This window comes from Perca fluviatilis, chromosome 19 (assembly GCF_010015445.1).
Source record: "Perca fluviatilis chromosome 19, GENO_Pfluv_1.0, whole genome shotgun sequence".
NCBI classification, from domain to species: domain Eukaryota; kingdom Metazoa; phylum Chordata; class Actinopteri; order Perciformes; family Percidae; genus Perca; species Perca fluviatilis.
The window spans coordinates 30,412,211-30,419,549 of NC_053130.1; the positions used below are offsets into that span (position 1 = coordinate 30,412,211).

Sequence of the window (7,339 nt, forward strand, 5' to 3'; positions counted from 1 at the left end):
TGGGCCACCATGCTGCCCTTTTTTTTTTTTTTTTTTTTTTAAAGGTTAAATCTATCTATAAACTGAGAAACTTTGGGTGGTTTTTGGATATAGCATGACACAGCTACTGATGTTTTTATAAAGCATTTTAACACCGGAGATAAAATTTCCCCCAAAACCAAAGGATTGAAGTGACCTAAATAAGAATTGGTGCTCTACTGTGTCAAAGCCTTATAAAAATCTCATATCTCTTTACATGAATATTTTTTTTTCTACTACTATGGGCCAACAGTTAACATAGAAATGATTAGACATACATGTAAATGCCCTCTGTAAATGGTGCCCTGCTGGTAGGTTTTACAACTTGACCTACTTTCACTTAAGTACGGTGCAGTAAAGTCAATCAGATCTCCGTGATCTGCGTAACGACAGTGCAGTGGGACGTTTGCCTTCAACAGAGCGACAGTAATAACCTAATATAGCATCATTACTGATTTTAAACTACATTCTTGGTTATGTTTGCACTGAATAACGCGTTCAGTAAACAGAAACATAACTCTTGCAGCGCACATGAACAGATGCGCAATATTAGCTCATAAATAAAATAGCACCCTCGTGAATTAGCCTACTGTTGCTAACATACATTCATAAATCCTGCATAACATCGTCCGTACCTACAGGACCTCAGACTTACTTATTGATGCACGCACAGAGTAGTGTCGACAAACTTAGTCCAATGAGGGGAGAAAGGAAAGTGTGATAGCGTTCCACGTTAACGCTTTTTTCTCTCTCACTCGAGACCGCTGCGTCCAACGTTACTAGAAGGTAGAGCAAGCTACAACTGACAGGGAGAGAGAGAGAGAATGTATCACTACAGCCAATCCAGTCTGCTCAAAGCGATGGTCTTTTTCACAAATAGGTTGCACGTAAAGGGGGAAAAAGTAGCTTCCACTTAAGGGGCCCTATGTCTTGTCTTTGTGTCTTTGCTAGTTTAAGACCGACGCACTTGTCAATTTCCCGCCCAGCGCACGAGACTAGGATTAGGGTGTTTGACAGGGTGAGGAGTGTGGCATCACGATGGTCGACTCTCCATCGTGATGTCGGCCAGCCATCACGATGTACGATGATATCGTCCATCGGCACAACCCTAAGTCATATCCTCATTATCAATACAATCTTTGAACATGTTAAAAAATTGAGTTTCAATTATGTTCAAAAAACACCTATTAAATTCAACAGGAAGACCATCCATTCCTGGAGATTTACCTTTTTTCATTTTATTTACAGCTTCAAGAATTTCAGGTTTTGAGATAGGTTTATCACAATCTGATATGTCCTATTTACCCTCCAAACTGTCGTTATTCAACTACAACAAGGTAAAATTGGTTTTGCATTCTATCACCCCTTTAAGGAAACCATCTTTTCTGACAACAATGCTAATGCCAGTATTTTCTCCTTCTTGAAAATTGATAAGTAAGCCAACGGTACTGTCACTACTATTTTAGTGATTTACAGCAACCTGTTTCTTGCAGATTGTCACGTTACCGAGAATACAGCTATTAGAAGGTAATATATGAAGTCAAAGCTACTCTGACAGCTGTAGGGCAGCTAACATTAACGTTAGCTCCTATATCTCCTGACGCAGTTAGGAAACAAGAACGAGCTTACTAATGATAACATGAGCATTTTGGCTCAGTGGATTTCGATTTTAAAGTCATGTTAAAACTATTTCCCATCCTTCTTCTAATTTCCAGCCGCAGCCTGTCACTCTCCCTGTACTAACGTTACGTGCTCTGTGATGTTAAGACATCACAACACCTTGTGTTTCTCACTCTCGCTAATGTATTGTTCATCAGACGTGACATGACAAAAGCATTTTGTTTTCACATGCGGGTAGGCCAATGTGAGAAGACGGAGATTAGTTAATGTTACCATATTTATTTTAACATATTTATAAAAACAAATCACATTTGAATAGTAATTTCAGCATTAAATTGTATTGATTTTTTTACTATTCGAATTATATTCAACTTTCGGAATTCGTTCCAACAGCAGTGTTTTGTTATCAACTGCCCAGTTTGACAGCCAGGCCAGGTTGCCAGATATATCTGTAAAAATGTAAACCCAGCACGCTACAGCGGTAATTTTAGGACAGCCATGAAAGCAGCAAACAAACGAACAGGATCAACAGAGATATATTCTACCCGACCTAAAAAAAAACGGCATGTTTCTAACAGTGTTTGGTGTTTTAAGCCCCCAACGTCGTCTTCCAGACAGTGCTACCTGGAAGGCACTAGATTAGGCAATTGTTAGGGTTAAGGTTAGGGTTAGGTGCCTTGAAGTCGACGGTCGCAGCGCTGCCTTGAAGTGGACGTTGGGGGCTTTCTAACAGTTGCGTGACCAGAGACATAACAAACCCCGGTAAATATTGGAGATGTATTTAAAAGATGAAGAAAGCTTAGGGCCCAAAAGTACGCAGAGTTGGCTAATTTCCTCCTGAACAGGTAAGCATTAGCTTCAGGCTAATTTATCACAACTACAAGGGACAGGAATTTTATGTAATTTCAACATTCGTGTACTCACATTGAATTATATAGCTAGAGTATCCGAGTTGGCTTCAAAAACAATTGAGACACAGCCAGTAAAGTGATCCTGACCTAACGCCACCATGCTAACCCTACTAACCCTGCTAACCCTGCTAACTGCTAACGTTACCGGAGGACCAGGCAAGCAGGCCACGGCTGTTTACAACATGTAGCCTGTTCAGCGTTTTAAGCCAAGAGAGGGAGGCTGCAAATGGGGAAGACTGTGAGTTAGCAGTGTGTTTAGCGATTGTTGCCGTTATTATAAGCCAATAAAGTGTGTTCAGTCGGGGTGGAGAGGACGGCAAGGTAGTGTTATTTTTAGCGGTTCCTACCATAATTCTAAGCCGAAAAAGTGTGTCTGTCAGTTGGGTACAAAGGTCTGCGTGAGCATGGACTTTTATGACAATTTTATGTCAATATAGCCAGTTCCAACACAAGAACATCCATAAAACCACCTAGGTAGACACCCAGGTAGCTTTATGGATGTTCTTGTGTTCTTGTGTGACCACACCACAGAAAATCAAATAGACCACATCTGCATAAGTCAGAAGTTTAGACACTCTCTGCTGGATGTCAGAGTCAGAAGAGGAGCAGACGCAGGATCTGACCACCACTTCCTCACAGGAAAGATACAGCTGAAGTTAAAATGCATGAAGCACAGGGAAGTAAGGGTCAAATTCAACACACAGCAATTTCAGGATATAGGTACATCAGAACAAAGTGGCACTACACAACCAGTACCAAGCTCTAGAAATAGAAACCCAAGCAAAGTGGAGGAGATATGGAAAGGTATGAAAACCTTGTGGAAAGACACATGCGAAGAAGTAGTAGGGAGTAGGAAGACAGACAGCAAGCCCTGGATATCCAGATAGCAAAGTGAGTGAGAGGAGGAAGAAAAAAGAGGCAGTAAACCAGAGCGACCAAGGCGGCAGCACAGAAAGAATATGCAACAGCAAACAAAGAAGTGAAAAGAAGTGTAAGTGTCACAGGGCAGAAGTTGATTTTATGTAAGCATGCTTTTACTTGGATTTGTTGTGTTTTTACTCTTTTATATTGCATGCTTTTATTTTGAAACGTGTGGTGTGTGTTTTTAATGTTGGTTTTACTTCCGCCAGTGAACATTTTAGTAATTAGGACTTAATGACTCGCACCTGGGAGCCAGAGATGGGATTGACTGGTTTTTAGATAAAACAGCAGAACAGCAACAGAGAGGAGAAGATGGAGGACACTGAGAGCGAAGAAGCACATGATGGAAGACACAGAGCGAAGAAGCACAAGAGACCAACAGGAGAGCATGAAGGAGGACATGGAGAGGATGAGAGCACATGAGGGAGGACGCAGTGCACAACAGACGGAATGGAACAGGCATAAGAGTAGACAGAGAAAACTCAAACACCGATCGCTAGCAGCAGAGGTGTCAAGTAACGAAGTACAAATACTTCGTTACCTTACTTAAGTAGAAATTTTGGGTATCTATACTTTACTGGAATGATTATTTTACAGCATACTTTTTACTTCTACTCCTTACATTTTAAAAATAGCCTCGTTACTCCTATTTCAGTTCGGCTTGTTTTCATTCCAGCTTGTCATCATTCAAAAAACACAAAAAAACAAACCCTATCCAGATAAATCGCGCCATCCGGAGAGAGTGAATTTGATTGTGGTTGGATGAGAAGGGAATCAATTCCGACACCCTATTGGTTTGTACGCGATCCATCGCACCTGCACAGACCCGGTGATAATACGGCACCGGTGCCTTAGTGACTGTTATCTACCGGACCGAATAGCAACGCGGATTTCGGTGCCTTATTAGGTGCCACTTAAATGACTGCGCTTCTCTCTGATGCTCCGAGAACGGACGTTAGAGGGAACTGAAACATTGCCGCACGGGACACTAGTTAACACTACACTCGACAGCAGGTAACGTTAGCCTAGCGTTAGCTAGCAGCTGGAGTAAACGCTGTTAAAATGCTGACATCTAAACAGTGTAAAAGTGTGTCTGTATTTCACTGGAGAGGATTGATTCTAACATCAGACCGTAGCTGCTGTTGTCTGAAAAACACAGAAGCGATGTGTCACCTTTTTCAGCCCTTCTGAGTTTGCAGGTATAATTTTAATATAACCTTATTATAGGCATTATGGCCTTTAGAAAAGTTTTTTTTGTGGAGGTGGGGTAGTGCACTATAGGCCCCTGTGGGGCGGACTAAGCTTTTGTCCTTAATGGCATTTTTTCCCCCTTACATTACTTTTACTTTTATACTTTAAGTAGTTTTGGAACCAGTACTTTTACTTGAGTAAAAAGCTTGAGTTGATACTTCAACTTCTACAAAAGTCTTTTCAAACCCTAGTATCTGTACTTCTACTTGAGTAATGAATGTGAATACTTTTGACACTTCTGGCTAGCGGCAACAGTGGGAGAAAGTAAAACTTCTCCCTCCCGCGTAAGTCTCTTTTTAAGACCGGTGTTTGAGTGTATTGAACAAAGCGTTGACTGGCCTAGAGTTCTCTTTTACAGGCTATACCCGAAGAAAGGAGGCGAACAATAAAGAAGCTGGTTGCCAGCGGAGACCTGTGGACATTTTAATCCCTCACTCCTGTTCTGTTGGACTTTTTTTTTTTTTTTTTTTTTTTTAGCTTGATTTTTAGTTGGTTGTTTATTTAATTGGTTTATTTTATTCTTTTTAAATAAATTTGTTATTCCTCAACTGGTTTTTATTCATTGTTTTAAATACACTTGTTTTTAACTGCTCTTCCCCTGGTACAAAGGACCTGTTTTAATCTTTATTCTTGAATTGGAATCTTTGTAATTTCAAGAGGCCCTAGGTCTCACTAAAAACCTAGGTGGCGTTGTCGGCCCCCGTCCACAATTTATATTTATCTGCGCTCACGCGCCACCCCGTTTACATAAGGAGAGACAAGAAGAAATTTGAGGATTTAGCACAACCGGCAGAAGAAGCAGCAGGAAAGAACAACCTGAAAGACCTATACCTTACTACAAGAAAGCTCATGGGCAAATTCAGACATTCACAGGCACACATTAAAAACTCACAGGGTGTACTCCTCATAACCAAGGAAGACCAGGTGAAGATATGGACTGAACACTTCAGAGCCCTGGCAGCCTCTTCAACTGACCGCAGATATCCCAACAGCCCCAAACCCATTGGAGATAAACTGCAACCCCCCCACCAAAATGGAAATCAGAAAAGCCATTAAGGACTTGAAAGGAGGGAAAGCAGAGGGACCAGACGGGATTCCAGCAGAAGCTCTTAAGGCCGACACTGAAACCTCCAACATGCTCCACCACCTCATGAAAACCATCTGGGAGGAAGAAAATGCATGAAAATCCCCAAGAAAGGAGACTTGCTCCTTTCAACACCTGGGAAAGTGCTCAACCACATCCTGCTCGAGAGGCTCCAGAAGGGGGTCAATGAGAAACTGAGGGAAAACCAGGCTGGCTTCAGGAACAACAGATCCTGTGGAGACCAAATTGCCACCCTTAGGATTATCATCAAACTTGTGAACTTCATAGATTTTGAAAAAGCCTTCGACCGTGTATAGTGAAAGGCTGTGGAAACTGATGGCTCATTATGGAAAACGCACTAGAGGATGTAAACAGCTTCACATACCTTGGTAGCATCATTTCAGTGGAAGGTGGCACGGAGGACGATGTCCAAGCCAGGATCAGAAAAGCAAGGACAACATTCAACATGCTAAACAATATCAGGAAGGCAAAAAACCTGTCACTCAAGACCGCTAACTGCAAATCTTCAACTCAAACGTAAAGACCACTCTACTTTATGGCTCAGAAACCTGGAGAATTACCACCACTATCCTCAATAAACTGTAGACCTTCATCAACCGGTGCCTCAGAGGCCTCCTGGGAATATACTGGCCCAACACCATCTCTAATGCCAATCTGTGGGAACTCACCAAACAAGACCCAATAGAAATGCAAATCCGGAGGAGGAAATGGAAGTGGATAGGGCACACACTCAGAAGAAAGAAAGAAATCACTGACGTGGAACCCACAGGGCAGGAGGAAGCGAGACAGACCGAGAACCACCTGGAGAAGAACCACAGAACAGGAGATGAAGAAAGAAGGGCTGATGTGGCAACATCTGGAGCGGAGGGCCCAAGATCGGAGAGGATGGAAGAGCTTCGTTGATGGCCTATGTTCCTATGGGAATTTAAAGGCCTAAGTAAGTAAGTAATATAGCCAACATCTAACGTTAGCTACTCCGCTGTGCTGTGAAGTAATATCTGGCTATGTGAGACAAGCGTCTAGCAACATTGTTGTGGATGCTGCGGTCTTAGCCTGGCAACCTCCGTGAACTTCGAATCTGGGGAGCAGAGGGCGGGGGAGACGACTCTCTCCAGTATTTTGAATTTGTACTGCAGTAACTATTTTAAACACTTTTTTTAGCTGTCAGTATTACATATTGCACCTTTATAAGTTACTGCCACTGTATTTTCATCAGGGAAAGATAAAGATATTCATGTGTTAAGAATTTTTTTTGTGAAGTGTGTTGTATGTGACATACATCCTAGTAGCCTACTTATATTTATATTGACATCTTTGTGTAACATTACATTAGCTTAGCTTCACCCTTGTTGATTCAAAATGTAGCCTATAATTTCCATTACCTTTTGGACTCAATACTATGTTCCTGCAGTACCGGAGGCTGCATTTACAGGACCCTAGTTTTTTCTTTACTATAGCGCTGTACCGGAGGCTGCGTTTTCAGGACTGCATTTCTAGACCCTACTTTTTCAAA

The 7,339-nt window shown here is 41.9% G+C and overlaps 1 pseudogene; it reads left to right on the forward strand.

The window, feature by feature from the left end:
• Positions 1-3,813: 3,813 nt before the first annotated feature.
• LOC120547812 lies at positions 3,814-6,763 on the forward strand (annotated as a pseudogene).
• Positions 6,764-7,339: the final 576 nt, after the last annotated feature.